Here is a 21,822-nt window from a genome sequence, read left to right as displayed (position 1 = left end):
TTGACCCCAACAATCTGGGTCCTCATTTTAGCAACCTCAGAGGGATGGAAGCCTGAGACAACCTCGAAACCAGTCAGAATCAAACTCCTGGCAGTGAGCAGAGTTAACCTACAATACGGCATTCTAACCACTGCGCCACCACAGCTCACCCAGAGTCACTTAGACAGTGAGTTGCACGGCATCTAAATTTGATCAATAAATGAATAAATATTTGTGGACTGATCTTCCTAGACGGGATGATAATTAGGTGGCTGTGATTAGCCTGTGCATTGGAATGTGTTGTTGCCATTCAGATGTTGATCTGTTTTGATTTCATTCCCTGTAAATTCATTTTGAGCTAGCCGGTGTGAAAATGCACACAGAGAATGAATCAATGCCGCTTCTCAGTTTCCCCATGCATTTGTTTGGCCACAAATAACCACGTTACATGACCGTTGCTCAGCTCCAACAGGACTCCTTTTTAACATTCTTATATCTGTGTGATACCAGGCAAGAGAAAACGAGAATCCGCAGCGTTTCCCCTGCCTGAGCTAAAAATGGTGTTACATTTTTCCACTCTCACTGTTTTAGAGAAGGTAAAAATCGGGGTGGGTTCTACTTACCTTTACTACCGGTTTGCAATGGGACCGCACACTTCCTGATGATGTCGGGGTTGGTGGGCAGAGCCTCCTGCAGGTTTTACTACCAGTTCTATAGAATCAATCCGAACTGGGGGCAACCCATCACTGGTAGAAATGACTTTGCGAGAAATGCCATAATAACACCAGCTCCTGAACAGTTCTTCGCACCCTCCTCATCAGTGGTGGGTTTCAAAATTTTTTACTACCAGTTCTGTGGGTGAGGCTTGGTGGGCGTGGCTTGGTGGGCATGGCGGGGGAAGGATACTGTCAGATGTAAATGCCTTATTCTCCAATGTGTAAATAATGTATATATGGAACATCAGAGGTTAACTTATTCTTTGGACTTTAATGTATTCATAACTTACCACTCCCATTCCTAGCTCCACCCCTTGTATATATAAGGAGCCACCCTCACCATTCTCGTCGCTTCTACCTTGAATATTCAGTGAATATAGAATGCCTATCATAATTAAAAAGAAATATATTTAAAGCTCTAACTCCTATTATCTTTATTGAGTCTGATCCTGAAAATATTGCAACAAGCTGGTAGCAGAGGATGGTTAATTGACTCAATAAGTAATTAAAAATGCCCAAGAAAGATAGGCCCAACACCAGGGCCTACAGCAAAGAAATAGAAACTGATCAAGAGATGATCAACGAATCCACCAATGCGATTTCGAGAGAATCCGAAGAATACACCACTGAAGAAGAAGAACTAATGAGTGAAAATAATGACCAGAAAGAAATCGAAATAGAAAATAACAAACTCAGGTCAGAGATATTAAAGATACTAAAAAGCCAAAAGAATGATGAAAGTCTCATCGCGGACCTCCAGGAGATGCTGAAGAACAGCGGAGCAGCGAGAGAGAAAAACGTCATTAAAGAAAAACCCAAAGATCAAAAAACCGTAAGTGAGATGACTACTGAGAAAATAGTTGTTAAAAAGAAAAGATGTGATCCCGCGCGAAATTTTGAATGGCAGCCATCTTGGTTTCAACGAACTTCAAAAGAGAATGGAGCAGAGCCAATCAAAACGCTCAGTTCAAAATTTCTGGCGCGAAAAACACTATCAGAAGAAGAAAGTGAGAAAGAAGTCTCAAACTCTTCAGATGATCCAAAATCAGAAAGTGAAGACGATTTAACAAAATCTCAAGTAAAATCAGCAATGAAAACGCTTTTTGCTGCTTTTGGGCCAAGACTGAAAATTACCAAGACATCTACGAAGAAGCAAGAAATCAAACCGGCGACTCAAGACCTGCACGCTCCCATCCTGACTTCGAAAGCGACGACGCCCGAGCCCAGAGAGCCATGCCGATTTCGCCCTACACCACAGACAAGATCGAATACCAACGCACACAAAAAGAAGAAAAGAACCGTCGCCACCACCAGAACCCCAAAAACCGAGCCAGAGACCGACTCATCTGAGGAGGAGCGGATCGAGAGAGCTGAAAGGGAGAGAACCTTCCACGACGCCACCAAAGAAGAAATGAGCAACGCGCATGTGCGAAACTACGTAGACGACCCAGAAGGACTTGAACTGGCCAGAGAACCGCGCAGACTCATTGCAAGCATCCCAATGCCGTTCTGTAATTTCCTGCACTTGAGAGATCACGGACTGCCCCAGGTTGTAAGTAATGGACAGAATAATGTAGGTAACTTACCCAGTGACTTCCCAAAACTTAGAATTGATGGCATTAATTTACAAGAGTGGTATCAACAGCTTCAGGTTATTTTCATGAAAGAAAATTTACTATTCTTTATAACTAGCCCTCCAAGAAGACCTTGGACTTTAAAAATAGATTGTTTACATCATAGAGCATTTTTCATAATAATATCTAGCGTGTCTCCTGCAATGTATCATAGCATCAAACCAAACCTAACTGTATCAGAAATGATTCAATGCATGTTTAATCTATTTCACAGCGATAGCGTAGCTACAACCACAAGAATGTCTAAGGATTTCTTTTCCTCTAGAGTAAAACCAGGGGTTTCTATAAGTGAGCATTTGATAAATCTAAACAAAATAAGAGCTGAGCTACAATTGAGGGGGGAAGTGATTTCAGATCAAACAATGAAAAGTGTTATTATCAATTCACTTGATCCATCATGGGATAGCTTTATGTCACACTTAGATACCATTAATTTGGGATTTTTATCCATAGAAAGTCTATCTAACAAATTGATAGCAGAAGACAATTCAAGAAAAAATCGATCCAGTAACCAAACAGACCACAAACCTTTTAGGAAAGTAGTCTTTCAAGATAAACATAATGAGGCCTTTAGATGCTACAATTGTGGATCCAGGGAACATAGTAGAAGAGACTGCCCCAAAGTCTCAAGAGAGAGACATAGACCAGAATATAGGAGCAAATATAATTACAGACAATCTTCCACAGATAGACACAAATATAGAAGTCCACCAAATTACAAAGAAGGTAGAGGGGGTAGAGAAAATTCAAAAGAGAGGAAATCTGGGTCACTGAATGGGCTAAATAAACAAGACAGCACCAGAACACAGCAGGATGAGAATAACAATTGGCTTATTGATTCTGGTGCAACAAATCACACCACCAACAACAAAAGTATATTATCTTCATTTATAGAAGATAAGTTTGTGATAAAGGTAGCTAATCAAGAAAAGGTTCAAGTACTAGGCAAAGGAAATGTGACCTTGCCTGGTCTAGGGAAAATAGAGGGGGTATTATTAATCCCAGAAATACCTCACAACATACTAAGTGCCATAAAATTAAGCAGAGAATCTGATATCAATATAGTTTTCTCAAAGGGGAAAGCAACTATAGAAAAGAACAAAACAAATGTAGGTACTGTAATGATAAAAGGAGGTCTACCCTATCTGATAACTAAAGAAAGATGTTTACATAACATTGATTCAAATATGGAAGATTGTATTGAAGCAGATGATGAAGATGTCAGTAACAGTGACAATGATGAGTGTAGAATAACTCATGATCACAAAAATACATACAAGGAAAAGAAACCAAAAATAGGTAAACCAATTCATGATGAGTGTGCTCACATCTTACACAGGAAGTTAGGACATGCAAGCTTTCCTGTAGTACAAAAAATGACTGAACACGCAGAAGGTGTCAAAATAAAAAATTGTGAAAATTATTTGGAATGCTCAGTATGTAAATCCACCAAACTAAAAACCAGTCCCAGACCAAAAAAATCTAACAGATCAACTAACAATATTTTTGATTTGGTACATATGGACTTAGTTGGTCCATTAAGTCCCTCAATTACCTATAGAAAACGTTACTTCCTAACAATAGTGGATGACTACAGCCGATATGGTTTTGTTTACACATTAAAGCACAAGGATGAAACATTTCAGAAATTTAAGGAATTCTACAAACGTATAGAAACACAACATAATATCAGAATAAAGCAAATTATGACAGATAGGGGATGTGAATTCATGTCTAAAGAATTCTCCCAATGGTTAAAGGATAGAGGAATGTTACATTTCACGTCCAATCCTTTTTCTGCATTTCAAAATGGAGTTGCAGAGAGGAAAAATTCCACACTACAAACCATGATTAGGTGCACATTAGAGGATGCTGGTTTAGGCAAACAATTTTGGTCAGAGGCATTACATTATTCGAATTACACTCAAAATAGAACCTGGTCCAGTATTGTGAATAAGACACCATATGAGGTGATGTACAATAGAAAACCCAAATTATCACACATGCACATATTTGGAGTCACTGCAGACGTACACATACCTAAACAATTGAGGAGAAAGGGAGAAAACGTATCCAGGAGATTAAGATTCATGGGATACGAAACTGGAACCAAAGGGTACAGATTTATTGATAGTAATAACAAATTTATAGTATCCAGAACAGCTGTGTTCCATGAACAGGCCAATTGGTCAAAATTGCACCTTAATGAAATATTTCCTAATAAATGTAAAGATACGATATCTTGCGAGGAAGGAACAACAGAAAATCAAAATATTAACAAAAGTAAGAACAAAACCAAAACTTGGACTAATAGTCAGCATAAAATAAAGACAGACACATTAACAAAAAAGGAAGCTAGATATTTGCATGATAACCATAGCAAGCCTGAAAGAACTATTAGAAACAATAGAAACCAAATACCAAATAAATACAAAGATTACATAATGCATATGAATGGAGAACAAATAACACCTAACACATATGAAGAAGTATTGAAACTTCCACATGAAGAAAGAGAAAAATGGGAACTAGCTATGGAAAAAGAGATGGAAAGTTTACAAGGATTAAATGTATTCACACCTGCGATCGCACCTAAGGATAAAACAATTATAGGTACCAGGTGGATTTATAAAATTAAGAACTTAGAAGGAGGCAATACCTTATACAAGGCTAGACTAGTTGCACAAGGCTATGCACAAAAATATCCAGAAGACTATACTGATACATATTCACCCACAGTGAGAACAGAGAGTGTCAAAACAGCCCTTGTAGTAGCATCTGCACTCAATCTGGACGTATTCCAATATGACATACAGACCGCATACTTACATGCAAAATTAGATAAGGAAATATATGTAAGAGCACCACACAGTCAATACACTAATAAGAACGAAATTTGGTTATTAAATAAGAGTCTGTACGGATTAAAGCAATCCGGCAAAAGATGGTACGATTGCTTGGTAAAAGTACTTAAGACCATGGATTTCAACGCCACCACTGCTGATAACTGTTTCTTTGTAAAAAAGAGTAATGATCATATTGAATTTGTATTAATTTACGTGGACGATATTTTATACATTGGAAAGCATAAAGAGAGCAGGGAAATCTTTGTAAATAAGTTAAATGAACACTTCTCACTGAAATCTCTGGGTAAAGTGAATAAATACCTTGGTGTGCAAATTAACAAAACTAAAAGGGGATTCAAACTTACACAGAAAGATAAAATCATCGAACTCCTAAACAAATGTAACTTAAATAATGCCAAAACCTGTGACACCCCTATGCAAACTGATTTTCTTAGAAACACTGATGAATCTTCCCCTGAGTTTAAAGACAACACATTTTACAGATCAGTTATAGGTTCACTCCTTTATATATCTAATTGGACTAGGCCAGATATTGCATTACCTCTCAATCTATTGTCAAGATATGTTAGTAAACCAACCTTGTATCATTGGGAAGCTGTCAAAAGAATTCTAAGATATCTGAAGGGTACATTAGATTTTTGTTTAATGTTGGAACCCAATAATGACAGAGAACCAAAAATTACTTGTTATGCTGATGCAGATTGGGCTGGTGATACATCATGCAGAAAGAGTACTTCTGGTTATGTTTTTCTATTGAATGATTGTCCAGTTTACTGGTATACTGGTAAACAAGAACTAGTAGCCACTTCTACTACAGAAGCGGAATATGTTTGTTTGTCCAAGGCTGCAAATAACCTTGTATGGTTCAATGATCTGATCACTGATGTTTGGAAGAAACCCACTTTACCATTTATTATGCATGAAGACAATAAAGCGGCCATTGAAATATCCAGATCCGATGCAATTGGACAAAGGTCCAGGCATATTGATATAAAGTTTAAGCATGTGAGACAACTGTCTCAAGACGGATTCATTAAAGCAATACATTGCGATACTTCTGAACAATTAGCTGACATATTAACAAAACCCTTACCTTCTAAACAACACAAATATTTAACTTCTAAATTATATGTATTATATTGTCCTGAATCAGAATGTAATTGGTGTTGTGTAACGAACCGGCATTTAGAGGGGGATTTGTCAGATGTAAATGCCTTATTCTCCAATGTGTAAATAATGTATATATGGAACATCAGAGGTTAACTTATTCTTTGGACTTTAATGTATTCATAACTTACCACTCCCATTCCTAGCTCCACCCCTTGTATATATAAGGAGCCACCCTCACCATTCTCGTCGCTTCTACCTTGAATATTCAGTGAATATAGAATGCCTATCATAATTAAAAAGAAATATATTTAAAGCTCTAACTCCTATTATCTTTATTGAGTCTGATCCTGAAAATATTGCAACAGATACTGTAAAATCTCCATTCCCTCCCCAATCCAGGGGAAGGTTACTGCAAAATCCCCATTTCCCCCCAATCAGCTGGGACTTGGGAGGCAGAGAATAGATGAGGGTGGGGCCAGCCAGAATTTTTACTACCAGTTCTCTGAACTACTCAAAAGTTCCGCTACCGGTTCTCCAGAACTGGTCAGAACCTGCTGAAACCCACCTCTGCTCTTTACCCCCTAAGGTTTGACATGGTATCTGTGCAAAGGCTTTGCAGAAAAAGCACACTGTTTAATTAACACTGGAACACCTGCTTCCTAATACTCCACTTCAGTGCTACGGAACTTAATTAAAACTTATTAGATTCACAATGCATTTGTGAATCTGCGTGTTCGCGCACATGTACATTTGTGTATCAAGCAGCATTGATTGTGAAGGCAAAGCAATTCGGTAATGCTTTGGGGTGAGTGGAGTCAGAATGTCTGGCTGTTAGATGATAGCAGCAGCCTTTCAGATAGTAAACAGATGCTGGAATAATTCATCAATACTCATAAAAAAAAAAAAATCCACTTGCCGGGATCTGAAACCAATCTTTTAAGGCAGGAACAATTCAGTTAAGGCTCCCCAGAAAAGAGAAAGAAATGAAAATAATAAATGATGACATTTAGTCCGAAGTAAAATAAAGTAAAATATCAGGCAAATGAAGAACTGCGTGCTTATAAAATTTCCAATGGAAGAGGAAGAAGGGGGAGTAGCTTTTAAAATTTCTCAATCCCACATAATTTAAATTCAATGCAGGATTTCATTATTTATTGTATTATAATATGGTTAGGCCACCTGTTTTACAACAGTCTTTCATAATTGGTGTCTTCCAGATATGTTCATGTTTCAGCAACAGTCCACCTATCCCATCCAGTGGTGGGATTCAAATAATTTAACAACTGGTTCTTTGCCCTAATGACCGGCTGGGTGGGCATGGCCATGGTGGGCATGGCCAGGGGATATGACAGGTAGCACTCAGCTTCCTGCACCCCTCCTGGGAGCAAACATAGGCCGCGGGGAGGAACGTGCCCCCACCCCTACCCCCGTATCCCATTTTGGGCCTAGGAAGCCTCCCTGCACTAACCTGGTAGTCAAAATGGGGCACGTGGGGACTCCTGGAAATGGCAGGGAGGAGCAGAGCCAGCCAGCAATTTAGCTAGCGGTTTGCCCAAACTGGCTTGAACTGGCTGAATCCCACCACTGATCCCATCCCACAAATATTCAGCCAGTGGCAGGAAAGACACAATTATGCCTTCAGCATTTGCTAACTACACATGGAGGCTTAGGACATAAATTTCAACCAGTGGTGAAATCTAAAATTTGTTACTACCGGTTCTGTGGGTGTGGCTTGGTGGAGGGGGGATAATGTGACTGGGTGGGCATGGCCAATTTTTTTTTAAAAAAACTTTTTAAAGCATTTTTTCTACAACCTCTTTGGCGAAGAGGTTTCTTTTAAATGCCTCTGATGATCCAAGCTGAGTTGCCTGATCGTCAGAGGCATTTTTTCTTTTAAAAGCCTCTGACGATCCAAGCTGAGTTGCCTGATCGTCAGAGGCATTTAAAAGAAAAAAGGCCTCTGTCGATCAGGCAACTCAGCTGGGATCGTCAGAGGCTTTTGAAAGCATTTTACAATCCCAGCTGAGCCGCGCGATCATCAGAGGCTTTTTTTTTACTTTTAAAATCATTTTTTCGGCTGAAGAGGTTGTAGAAAAAATGCTTTTAAAAGTAAAAAAAAAAGCCTCTGATGATTGTGCGGCTCAGCTGGGCATGGGGGGTGGGGGCAGGGATTTTTGCTACTGGTTCTCCGAACCACCTGCCTCCATCGCTACCGGATCGGGCGATCCGGTCCAAACCGGGAGCATTTCACCCCTGATTTCAACCCATATTAACTTAGCGCTCATCAGTGGAACAGTAGGCATAATAACAGAATAATAAAGTTGGAGGTCTTCTAGTACATCCTGCTTGCTCAAGCAGAAAACCTTATAACACTTCAGACAAATGGTTGTCCAATCTCTTCTTTAAAAGTTTCAGTGTTGGAGCATTGACAACTTCTGGAGGCAAGTTGTTCCACTGATTAATTGTTCTCACTGTCAGGAATTTTCTCCTTTAGTTCTAGGTTGCTAATGTTGTTCATCGTTTTCTTTGTGCACTTTTCTGCATGTCTGACTGCTTTTGCACACGGCTGGAACAGATGAAGGATTGCTGCAAACAAAAGCTTTAGCAGGGCTCATTTTTAACATATACAAATGAGAACTTTTTTCAGTGTAGATTAGAGTCCTTCTCCTTCATGTTTTCTCCATTAATTCTCATTTGGACTGAGAAGTGCTGACTCAGTATAAGTCTGCAACCAATGGAAGCAGCTGATAATGGTGGGTTCCCCCCCCCTCCGCCATTATTGAATTGGAGGGAATGCCGTTCTCATCTATTTCTATTGAATTTTGAGACTGAATATGTATCGGGCAGGCCTTGCCTTTGAGGAAGCTGTTTTAACAAGCTGTGTGTTCCTGCTGTATCCCTGAATCCCTTCGTCTCTGACATAAAGGGGATGTGCAAGAGCCGAGATGGTGCAGTGGTTAGAGTGCAGTACTGCAGCTACTTCAGCTGACGCTAGTTCAGCAGATCAGCGGATCAAATCTCACCGGCTCAAGGTTGACTCAGCCTTCCATCCTTCCGAGGTGGGTAAAATGAGGACCCAGATTGTTGGGGGCAATATGCTATTTAGTATACTGTCTTTGGTGTAAACTGCCAGAGTCCTCAGAGAGTGGGCGGCATAGAAATGTGAATAATAATAATAATAATAATAATAATAATAATAATAATAATAATAATAATAATAATAAAAATAATAAAAATAATAAAAATAAATAAAAATAAACACCATGACCGTGTTGCTAAGATCATTCACTGGAAATTGTGCCAGAAGTTTGGATTTGAGTACAGCAAAAACCACTGGGAACATCAGGTTGAGAAAGTTTTAGAGAATGAGAAACTCAAGATCTTGTGGGACTTTAGGATTCAGACTGACAGGCACTTGGTCCACAACACACCTGACATAACAATAGTTGAAAAGAAAAAAGTGTGGTTCATTGACATTGCAATACCTGGTGATGCACGGATTGAAGATAAGCAGCAAGAAAAAATCACAAAGTACCGGGACTTGCAAATTGAAGTTGAGCGACTGTGGAAAAAGGAATTGTGTGTTGTCCCGATTGTAATTGGAGCGCTTGGAGCAATACCCAAAGGGCTACCCCAGTATTTAGAAATTCTAAATTTGCCGGACTTGAACATTTTGATTCTACAAAAAACCACCTTACTCGGAACAGCTTACATCCTCCGACGATACCTTAACAGTTCCTAGGTCCTTGGTTAGGACTCGAGCTGCTGAGCTATTAACCAGCCTCAAAGGCTGTGAATCTCACTAAAGATTAACCAATAAATAATAATAATAATATAAACAAGGCATAGTTGCCCTTCACCGTTTTTCACTAGCAAACTATGATGGCTTGCTACCCCATGCCCGTTCTCCCTATTGTTGCAGAAGAAGTGGCTGGGATACTCCTTATATAGATGAAGCCCAATGTTTTTCAAACCTGGTAACTTTAAGGTGTCTGGATGTCATCTCCCAAAATTTTATAGCCACATAGTGTTCTGCTTTGGAGGCAGCTTTGGAGATAGTAAGTTAGGGGAGCAACAGATTGGCAGGAGAGCAAAGGAATGAAACCAAACTCTGGCAAGATGGAATGACTCTGGATTTGGCATTCTTTGGTCCATGGAGAATTGCCATCTATGGTCTTGGATGGAGATGCACTGCCCCAGACAGAACTGGTACATAATCTGGGGGTTCTCATGGACTCAGAACTCCTGCTCAAGAAGCAGATTGCAGTCAAGGCCAGGGGGGCTTTTGCATAACTGGGTGTCAGTTATGTCCTTTTCTGGACCAACAATCCTTGCTCACAGTTACCCCATGCCCCAATCACCTCCAGTCTTGACTATTGCAGTGCTCACTACATAAGGTTGCCCTTGAGACATATGCAGAAACTTCAATTGGTTCAAAAAGCAGTGGTCCTCAAGATTTGCACATGTGCCACCTCATTTGTGGGAGCTGCATTGGCTGTGAATTTGCTTCCAGGTCTTATTCAACATGCTGATTGTCACATTCAAAGTTCTACATGGCTTGGAACCAGGTTATTTGAAGGATCTTCTTTCCCTTGTCATATCTACCTGACCAGGAGTGGGTTCTAAAAATTTTTACTACCGGTTCTGTGGGCATGGCTTATTTTGTGGGTGTGGCTTGATGGTTATGTAACAATTATTTAGGATTTAGCAGAGGTACTGGTCTACCAGGCTTTTAACTGCTTGCAGAGCTGTACCGATCTACCCATTTATTTTTGCAGGCACTAATCTACTCATGTATTTTTGCAGGCACTGGCCTACTCATGTATTTTTGCAGGCACTGGTCTACCCATGTATTTTGGCAGGCACTGGTCTACCCATTTATTTTTTCAGGCACTGATCTACTCATTTATTTTTGCAGGTATTGATCTACTCATGTATTTTTGCAGGCACTGGTCTACCCATTTATTTTTTCAGGCACTGATCTACTCATGTATTTTTGCAGGCACTGGTTTACTCATTTGTTTTCTTTTAACACTGATCAGCTGTAGGGCGGCCCTTTGAAGCCCTGGCAAGAGTTTAAACAGGTTTTTTCCCTCTAGCCATCAGCTGGGACTCAAGAGGCAGCAATAGATTGGGGGTGGGGCCAAATAAAAGGTAAGAATAATGTGGGGGGCGCGGGGGGTGGGGTGGTGCAGGGGGTGGGGTGGGCAGAACCGGTTTGGTGATGTCATATCGTCACCGCTACCGGCTCTGGAGAACTGGGCCAAACCGGGAGGAACCCACCACTGTACCTGACCTGCCAGAGCATGGGAGCAGGTCCATCTAGTGGGGCCAAAAAGAAGGACCTTCTACATGGTGGTTTCCTCCCTGTGGAACATCATCCCTACCGAGATAAGATTGAGGGGTCCTTGGTGTTCTCTGAGCTTACTTGTTTTCTTGCAGATGTTTCATTACCCAAACTAGGTTACATCATGAGTGCTAGTTTGGGTAATGAAATGTTTGCAAGAAAACAAGCAAGCTCAGAGAACACCAAGAACCCCTCATGTCAACCCTGAGCTACAAATGTTCTTCTTTATTAGAGATAAGATTGACCCTCACTTTGACACTCTTTCACACAACCCCGAAGACGTGGTTCTGCTAACTAGCCTGTGGGGACCCCAGGTGATATGGAGCCCATCACATGGCTGTTCTGATTGTTGATGCCAGAGGGCTGGGTTTTTGTTGTTGTTGTTGTTTTGTAGTGGAGTTTTATCTTTATAAGCTACCCAGAATCACAATGAATGAGTTGGGCAGCTATATAAATTTTCTAAACCAACCCACAAACAAACAAATTTAACAAATCTTCGTCCCATTCAAACAGTAGAAGCCATGAATCACTGTATTGTCTATTAAAATGAATTTATATGTCACCTGTAAGACACTTTCTCTACATAATGTGTAGAACAGCATTAACTTTGTATATTAAAGATTTACTTCATGCTTAACTATACTAGAACCATCATACTCAATAATTCCTAATAATGAATTATAGTGGTAAGCAATGTGTGTTATTCTTATGAAACAGAAAAATCTGCCTCTTTTTTTTTCTAACTCTCCTACAGCATTCCCTAAAGTTCCTCAGAAGTACTCCTGCTCATCCCCTTTCTTTTCTCTCATGCCTTCCTTCCTTCCAATTTCACATTTTATTTATTTTGATCAACCAGTCTCTCAGTTCTTATAGTTACCCATCCAGTGGTGGGATTCAAAATTTTTTACTACAGGTTCTGTGGCATGGCTTGGTGGGCGTGGCATGGCGGGCGTGGCAGGGGAAGGATACTGTAAAATCTCCATTTCCTCCCAATCAGCTGGGACTCGGGAGGCAGAGAATAGATGGGGGCGGGGCCAGTCAGAGGTGGTATCTACCGGTTCTCTGAACTACTCAAAATTTCTGCTACCGGTTCTCCAGAACTGGTCAGAACCTGCTGAATGCCATTTCTGCTACCCACAAGAGTGACTCTGGGCACCTGACATAAAATTAAAACTTATTTTAACAAACTGAACAACAATATATAAATACACATTTCATTGGGACCTTGATAGAAATAAGCACCTGTAGGGAGTTGTTCTCCCTTTGGGGGGGGGGAAATGGAAAGATGTGGAAACAGGTGCTCAGGATTACAACATAGTTAAGTAGGAGATCACCTTTATAGGTGGAGGAGCTGTAGTGGCACAGTGGTTAGAATGCAGTACTGGAAGCTACTCTTGCTGACTACTGGCTGACTGCAATTTGGCAGTTCAAATCTCATCAGGCTCAAGGTTGATTCAGCCTTCCATCCTTCAAAGATGGGTAAAATGAGGACCCAGATTGTTGGAGGCAATATGCTGACTCTGTAAACTGCTTCGAGAGGGCTGTAAAGCACTGTGAAGCGGTATATAAATCTAAGTGCTATTGCTATTGCTATGTTCAGCATAATGACATTTCCACACACACCTTTGATGACCCTGATTGTATGCAAACTTGGAGCTTGAATTGATATTCCATAGTGTTGATATCTCTTTTATTCAAATCTCTTCATAAGAAATTTCTGAGCATGCAATCAACCACCCCAGTCACATTAGGATGAACTGAGAGATATACAGTATAGTTTTCCATCTTTGTCATACCATTTGACTTCTAAGGGCTGGTTTTGATTGGACTCAAAGATCCAAAATCCTCCCTTTCATTCTAAAAACAGATTCCCTGCAGCCCGTAGCCTTCCTGGTTTCTCTTCTTACTTTCCATTAAACTCCTCTAGCAACGTTACTATCTTCACTGAGAAGGAATTGTGCCTTCCAGAAATTGGCAAAGAAACTGTTCTTCCTGTGAAGAAATCAATATCCATGTTCTCTCTCCCGAAACTTGGTTAATGTTGGGAGGCCTTGGTTTTCACCTAACAGTGGTGGAATGAATTCAAGTAGCGAAGGAATTCTTGCTTTGTTCTGCAGGCAGACAGGTAGTTAAAAGTCCAAATCAGTCTTTAGTTATGGTGGAAGCAAGAATAAGGTCAGCCTGATGGAAGCATCATCAGAAATCTCCAAACATTAATGAAATCCTCCATTGTCCAGTAGATTTGTTTTCTATTGTATATCCTTCTATTTATTAATATAGTTGACAGTCCTTCTCTTAAAAGTCATGTTTTCGTTCTTCATTCATTTGACCAAATTAGAGACAAAACATAAAAAATTGCTAATTTCTTCTCCTTTTGATTTATTTTATAGTTTTTTCAAGTCTCCCAGCAACTAACCACCTCTATGTTTTTCTTCTGCAAAGACAAAATACTACCCCTACGGCAAGCCTAACCCAATCTCTGTCATCAATTGGGTTTTCCCCCTTAACTTTCCAACCAGTGGTAGGTTTCAAATTTTTTTACTACCGGTTCTGTGGGTGTGGCTTGGTGGGCATGGCTTGGTGGGTGTGGCAGGGGAAGGATACTGTAAATCTCCATTCCCACCCTACTCCAGGGGAAGGTTATTGCAAAATCCCCATTTCCTCCTGATCAGTTGGGAATTGGGAGGCAGAGAATAGATGGGGGCGGGGCCAGTCAGGATTTTTACTACTGGTTCTCTGAACTACTCCAAATTTCTGCTACTGGTTCTCCAGAACTGGTCAGAACCTGCTGAAACCCACCTCTGTTTCCAACCTATAAAAGGGAGAAGGGCCAGTTTGGGAAGACAAGGGGAAAATAATCTATATTTCTGTGTATTGTACAGGTAGTCCTCGATTTACAGTACAAATTTGGTTTCGTGACTGTTCAAAGAGACATAAGACCATTTTTCACACTTATGCAATCAAAATTCAGATGCTTGGCAACTGGCTTATATTTATGATGGTTGTCGTGCCCCGTGATCCCCTTTTGCAACTTTCTGACAAGCAAAGTCAACGGGGAAGCCAAATTCACTTTACAGCCCTGTTACTAACTTAAGAACTGCAGTGATTCCCTTAACGTGGCAAGAAAGATGAGGCAGAACTCACTTGACAACTGTCTCACTTAGCAAAAGATATTTTGGGCTCGGTTGTGGTCATAAGTCGAGGACTACCGGCAACTATACCAAAAATTCTTCTTGGAACTCTAGCTATTTTAAAGAAAGAAAAAAAAAACATGAATGTCAGGCTGTTTATTCAGGTCAACTATAATTTCTCTATGCAGCTACTCCATTGTATTTTGGAGTACAACGTTTGTAGTGTATGAAGAAGTCTTCAAATTCCATTAACCAATAACAAAGGCTAGTTAACAAATGGCCATCTAGTATCTTGAGTGAGAATTTCTCTCTGTTTCTCAATAATTTACATAATCTAATGAATTATAGCATATAAGTGCTGCTTGAGCAGAGTTTGCAGGATTGTCTAGGATGCTACATATCTTCTTCATTTATTTATTGGTTCAATTTATATGCCGCCCTTCTCCGGAGACTCAGGGCAGCTTACAATGCGTTAAGCAATAGCCTTCATACTTTTGTATATACCTGCTTAGTAGGGCTTTCGCCCCCCCCAAGCGGTGTTCTTTTTTTATACAAAGTCAGCTTATTGCCCCCACAATCTGGGTCCTCATTTTACCTACCTTGAAAGGATGGAAGGCTGAGTCAACCTTGAGCCTGGTGAGATTCGAACTTGCAGTAATTGCAGGCAGCTGGTGCTAGTTAACAGCACTTTAGTCTGCTGCGCCACAAGTCTTTCATGACATGTTTTCCTTGTTACCTTCTGGGAGGGGGCTTCGTGGTATCCAAAGCAGAACATCCAGATTATTCAGTCACAGTTTTGTTCCATATAGAATTAACCTTGTCAACTCTTCTCTTTCCTCTATGTATTCTCTCTGTGTGTGTGTGTGTGTGTGTGTGTGTGTGTGTGTGTGTGTGTGTGTGCACGCAGATATATATATATTTATGTATGTATATAGCATGTGGAGAGATGTGGTGGCTCAGTAGCTGAGATTGTCAATCGAAAGGTCGGCAGTTCATCGGTTCGAATCCCTAGTGCCGTGTAACGGGGTGAGCTCCCATTACTTGTCCCAGCTTCTGCCAACTAGCAGTTCGAAAGCACATCAAAAATGCAAGTAGAAAAACAGGGACCACCTTTGGTGGGAAGGTAACAGCGTTCTGTGCGCCCTTGGCATTTAGTCATGCCGGCCACATTAGACGTCTTCAGACAGCGCTGGCTTTTCGGCTTTGAAACAGAGATGAGCACCGCTCCCTAGAGTTGGGAACGACTAGCACATATATGCAAGGGGAACCTTTACCTTTACCTATAGCATGTGTATATGTATGTTACCTATAGCATGTGTATATGTATGTTATGTATGTGTTTGGGTAAATATATACTTTGTCTCGAGAGTAGACAACATAATTTCATTTTTAATGCGGGCCAGTGTGCTCACAGTAAAAAAAAATGACAATTAAAGTTATCATATCTTATCCTAAATTCCTAAATGTTCCTGTCTTTTAGCTATCCTTTTCCCTCTGTTCAATTAAATTTTAAATGTTTTGGCTCTTCGCATAGTGAAAATAATCCAATCCCTTAATTTTTGTGGTTCCCCCCTTTTTTTAAAGCATCTTTGAACTTGGAACTTGACAAGAAATCTGAAATATAGTTAATCCTTCATTCATTTGTACAGTTATTCCATCAAAGCATTTTTATGACTTATGTAAATGACACATGCTCCATTCAAATTTAGCTTAGCTAGAAGCAGGCTGCTCCTATTACTACTTCTTTTAATGAAAATTGGCAGATACAGCTATTGATGGTTCTTTTCTTGTGCCAATTCCAAAGTCTGAAATAACTTCATAAAACATGAAGAAATTTATTGCACCCCTCTCTGAATCTTAGATTTTTCTCACTGCTGAAATGAATGAATCTTGTACTTTCAATCTCTCGCTCAGATTTCTCGAATCTCATATTTTGTTAAACGATTAGAAAAAAAAAAAAGGATCCTCTACAGTGGTGAAATGTACATTTTTTTACTACCTGCTCTGTGGGCGTGGCTTGGTGGTGGTGGGTAATGTGACTGAGTGGGCATGGCCAACTTTTTTTTTTTAACTTTTAAAAGCATTTTTTCTACAACCTCTTCGGTCGAAGAGGTTGTAAGAAAATGCTTTTAAAAGGCTCTGACGATCCCAGCTGAGTTGCCTGATCATCAAAGACTTTTGTTTTCTTTTAAAAGCATTTTTTCGGCCGAAGAAAAAATGCTTTTAAAAGTAAAAAAAAAAAAAAAAGCCTCTGATGATCGAGTGGCTCAGCTGGGCATGGGGGGTGGGCAGGGATTTTTGCTACCGAACCACCTGCTGTCATCGCTACCAGATCGGGTGATCCTGTCCGAACCGGGAGCATTTCACCCCTGATCCTCTACCATAATCTTATTAAAACACACCCATGTGCTTTTAATTTTCCTGTCTATATTGACTGAATTTGGTAAATATCATATTTGTAGAGTACCATATTGAATCTGCTTCTTATGAAGCTGTTAAAAACAGTTTCAGTCACTTTTTTCAATGCCATTGTAACTTTGAATGGCTTTGTTTGTCAGAAGAAAAGGCAAAACAACAAGTTAAATAGTTGGTGCCCTAATTCACTACCACAATCCAGTTCAAACCCAGATATCATAATTCAAACCTTCTGCCCGGCTTGTTGAATTAATTTCACTTTCTTCCACGTTCAGTAAATGATAGCTTCTCTTCTAGTAAATACTGTAAATATGAGACTTAAATAAATTTACAACCTGTAGAGATTCTCGGTCATCCAGGTCATAGTTGTCCCAAAAGTGCTTTCTTCAGGAGGCAACTGGACTTTCTTGTTTTTTCTTTGAAGACGTTTCACTTCTCATCCAAGAAGCTTCTTTAGCTCCGACAGGATAGTGGGGAATGGAAGGATTTATATTCCTTGCAAACAGCTAGTAATTTGCATTTATTTATTTATTTATTTATTTATTTATTTATTTATTTATTTATTTATTTATTTATTTATTTATTTATTTTTAAATTTGTATACTGCCCTTCTCCCTGAGGACTCAGGGTGGTGAACAGCTAAGTAAAAACATAAACTACAAACATTAAAATACAATTAAAAAGATATATATAAATTTGGCCCCATGATTAAAAACAATAACAAGCAATTAAAAACATTTTAAAAAGTGTTAGGCCAGCCCGGCTTGCTGGAAAAAGAAGGGCACGGCGGAAGGCACCGAAGTCTTGGATTCTCCTTATCTCTGGGGGCAGCTGATTCCAGAGGGTAGGTGCCCCCACAGAGAAGGCTCTCCCCCTGGGGGTCACCAGCCTACATTGTTTGGCTGATGGCACCCCGAGGAGGCCCTCTCTGTGGGAGCGCACAGGTCGATGGGAGGCCGTCGGTAGCAGCAGGCAGTCTCAAAGATAACTAGGTCCTATTTTAGAGGGTAATTGAAGCACTTGCAGGTTTATCTGTGTTCTCAGGGTTACCTAAGTAGTGCTCTCTATTCCTGTAATCTGCAATTTTTTTTCTTTCAAAAGAAAAAAACAAGAAAGTCCAGTTGCCTCCTGAAAAAGCACCTTTGGGACAACCATGACCTGGATGAATGGGAATTTCTACAGGCTTTGAGTCATATGGATGTTTGGGAGATGCTGATCCAGAGAAGGTCCATCTATAAGGTCCCACAAGAATAAGATCTGGAACAAACTCACCTTGCCAGATATTACCAAATGAATAACTCTTAGAGGGAGCCCCCACAGAGCACGTCCCCAGGTGGCAGATTGGGGACTCCCCTACCCAGTATGGCTTTTATGCTGTAATGGAGGATTAGAGGGAATCAAATACCTCCCATGGACCAACAGGCCTGGTGAATGGCAGCTGACTCACCAGTATCAACTGAAGGCGGAGACCACATTCATCAGAATGGCTTCAGAAATACAGCACATGGTGTGGTGGCAGCCACGAACAGCTTGTGCACAGCGGTGTAGAAAGCAAAGGAAGACTACTACACTGTATATTTCCCAGGAAAATCATGTTAATGGCAGCAAAACCTAACAATGGTCCCAAGTACAGTGACCTTTAAATGGGGCATGGTGCTAAGAATCTCCCAGTCCTCTAGAAGCATGATAAACCAGTGGTGGGATTCAAATTTTTTTACTACCGGTTCTGTGGGCATAGCTTGGTGGGCATGGCATGGCTTGGTGGGCGTGGCTTGGTGGGCGTGGCAGGGGAAGGATACTCTAAAATCTCCATTCCCTCCCCACTCCAGATGAAGGTTACTGCAAAATCCCTATTTCCTCCCAATCAGCTGGGACTTGGGAGGCAGAAAATAGATGGGGATGGGGCCAGTCAGAGGCGATATTTACTGGTTTTCCGAACTATTCAAAATTTCCACTACCTGTTCTCCAGAACTAGTCAGAACCTTCTGAATACCACCTCTGTGATAAACCCAAAAATATGAATTGGAATGTGGAATCTGAGATGCCCTACTTCCCTTAATCCTCTAGGGAAAGACTGAAGGCAAATGAGGTCGAGGCTGAAGAAGAACATCATGGCTTCAAAATCTAAGGGACTGGTTTGGACAAAACTCAGCAGCACTTTTTCGTGCGGCTGTTGAGAAAAATAGGATCGCCAACATGATCCCCAATATCCAATGACGGATATGGCACAAGAAGAAGATACAGAATAAAATAGTTCTATATGTTATTTTTAATATGTTATTTATAAATGTATTCTTTACGCAATTTTTTTCTCTCTCAGAACTTCTTCCTATGGCATATGTCCTCCTTATTTTGTCAATATGTAAGAGTGGCTATTCAAAAAGAAGCAGACATGGAGACATAAACCTATCAGTTTTCCAACCAAGAGTGTAAATTTATGTGTGGGGACAGGAATATATCTTGAAAGGCAAAGAATCTATCTATTAGTTGCATGAATAAGCCATAAAAATGCAAGTTGAGCATTCAGAAGAAATAAATATAAATTGCTGGGCATGAGAGAAAAATGAATAAATTCTACATCTTCTGGATCATAGTAAGAATAGAAGTAGGTGTTATAGTATATAACTCATTGAAAATATAAATTCAGTGTAAGAAAGCTGTTTAGAGGGCAAATTTTTGATAGGGATTCTTAATAAAGACACTGAAAAGAAAATGGCTATCTCAGAGATTAGTAAGAAAATTTATAACTATTTATCAAGCTATGAATAATAATTCCTTCTCCTTTTCATCACTTTGAAAATTGGGCACCCTTTTTGCTAGAAAGGTTTTTTTTGGGGGGGGGGAATCCATTGTATAGCTGAAAGTCTGTAGAGATTCTCAGAATTCCTTGGGGGTTCACATCCCTGATGTATGTTCAATAATCCTTTGGGTGTCTAGTAATGTTATGGTCGTTTATCATTACCTATTTGTTTGTTTCCAGTTAAATTGCTGTTTCATTTAATTGCAATTCAGGTAGCTTGTATCTTCAAGATAATAACAGAATAACAGAGTTGGAAGGGATCTTGGAGGTCTTCTAATCCAACTCCCTGCTCAGGCAGGAAACCCGGTATTTGTATTTCAGACAAATGGTTGTCTAATCTCTTCTGACAAACTTCCAGTGTTGGAGCATTCACAACTTCTGGAGGTAAGTTGTTCCACTGATTAATTGTTCTCACTATCAGAAAATTTCTCCGTAGTTCTTGGTTGATTTTCTCCTTGATTAGTTTCCATCCATTGCTTCTTGTCCTACCTTCAGGTGCTTTGGAGAATAGGTTGACTTGACTCCCTCTTCTTTGTGGCAGCCCCTGAGATATTGGAACACTGTGATCATGTCTCCCCTAGTCCTTCTTTTCATTAAATCAGACATAACCAATTCCAGCAACTGTTCTTTATATGTTTTAGCCTCCAGACCCCTGAATAATATAAAATAACATCATATTTTATCCAAATAATATATGCACAATTATAAATAAAATGAAAGTTAAATTCTCCTTCATGTTTCTGTTATTTTCACAGGTATTTCCAAGCATTTTCCTGGCGGTAGAATAGAGGTGCTTTGTCATTGCTTTCTTCTGGGATGGGCTTCTCTGGTTGTCTCTTATCCAAGGACATCTTGCCTGACCTTCTTATCTTCAAAATCCAGGCAAGATCATCGTGATGGATACTTTAGCTTATTGATGAGAATTGCAAAGAGAAACTTGCTGGATCTGTTATGATTATAGGTTTAACAAGCAGCTTCAAGGGTTTTATTGAACCCTTTTATGATTGTTTATCTTTAACTTGATCTGGCTTGGAAAGGCATCAAACAGAAGATCTGCTTTGACCACACTTTGAAAAAGGGCACTGTGGATTATATGCTTCCCTTTCTGTTATTTAAAACCAATAGGTTAAAGTTAAAACTGTGTTCTTTAAACTATGTCAACTTTTTAAAGTATTGTTGTGTTAGCTTACACATACCACTAAATAAAAATCGATGCCCAACAAGCTTTAGATTGTTCTAGTAAAAGAGCTACATTTTGATTTTAAAAAGCAAAGAGAATGTTCTCCAGTCTTTTTCCTAAGAATCCTTTTTTATTTATCATGGACAAAATTCACAATAAATGTGTGGAAAATACTCTGTCTGGTTTCTCATAATGTATCAAATGGGGTTTCACCCACCCCCAACCAACTTAAGCTCCTATTACTAAAAAGTCATTCACAGATATTTTAGTCCAGGAAAGAATAATCTGTCTGGTATCTTATTATAATAATCTATTGCAGGGGTCTCAAACTCGATTTCATTGAGGGCCGCATCAGGCAGGTGAAATCCAGCAGGTTCTGACAGGTTCTGGAGAATCTGTAGTGGAAATTTTGAGCAGTTCAGAGAACCAGTAGCGGAATTTTGAGTAGTTTGGAGAATCGGCAAATACCACCTCTGGCTGGCCCCAGAGTGGGGAGGGAACGGGGATTTTGCAGTATCCTTGCCCTAGAGTGGGTTGGGAATGGAGATTTTGCAATATCCTTCCCCTGCCATGCCCACCAAGCCATGCCCACCAAGCCACACCACGCCCACCAAGCCATGCCCACAGAACCAGTAGTAAAAAT

At 40.0% G+C, this 21,822-nt stretch overlaps 1 protein-coding gene and 1 long non-coding RNA gene across 8 annotated transcripts in view; one reads left to right on the top strand and one right to left on the bottom strand.

Annotated features, from left to right (window-relative positions):
• The window catches only part of LOC132710303 (uncharacterized), a 32,135-nt gene extending 10,817 nt beyond the window's left edge, over positions 1-21,318 (top strand). The window contains exons 2-3 of the long non-coding RNA XR_009621009.2: positions 20,321-20,383; positions 20,755-21,318. This is a non-coding gene — a long non-coding RNA (uncharacterized LOC132710303). The remainder of the gene's footprint in view (positions 1-20,320; positions 20,384-20,754) is intronic.
• The window catches only part of CNTN5 (contactin 5), an 827,378-nt gene that overhangs the window by 753,535 nt on the left and 52,021 nt on the right, over positions 1-21,822 (bottom strand). The window lies entirely within an intron of this gene.

Source organism: Pantherophis guttatus, chromosome 5 (assembly GCF_059756535.1).
Source record: "Pantherophis guttatus breed Tessera chromosome 5, ASM5975653v1, whole genome shotgun sequence".
NCBI classification, from domain to species: domain Eukaryota; kingdom Metazoa; phylum Chordata; class Lepidosauria; order Squamata; family Colubridae; genus Pantherophis; species Pantherophis guttatus.
The sequence above is the reverse complement of the archived record's forward strand: the minus strand, read 5'-3'. Positions and strand labels throughout refer to the sequence as shown.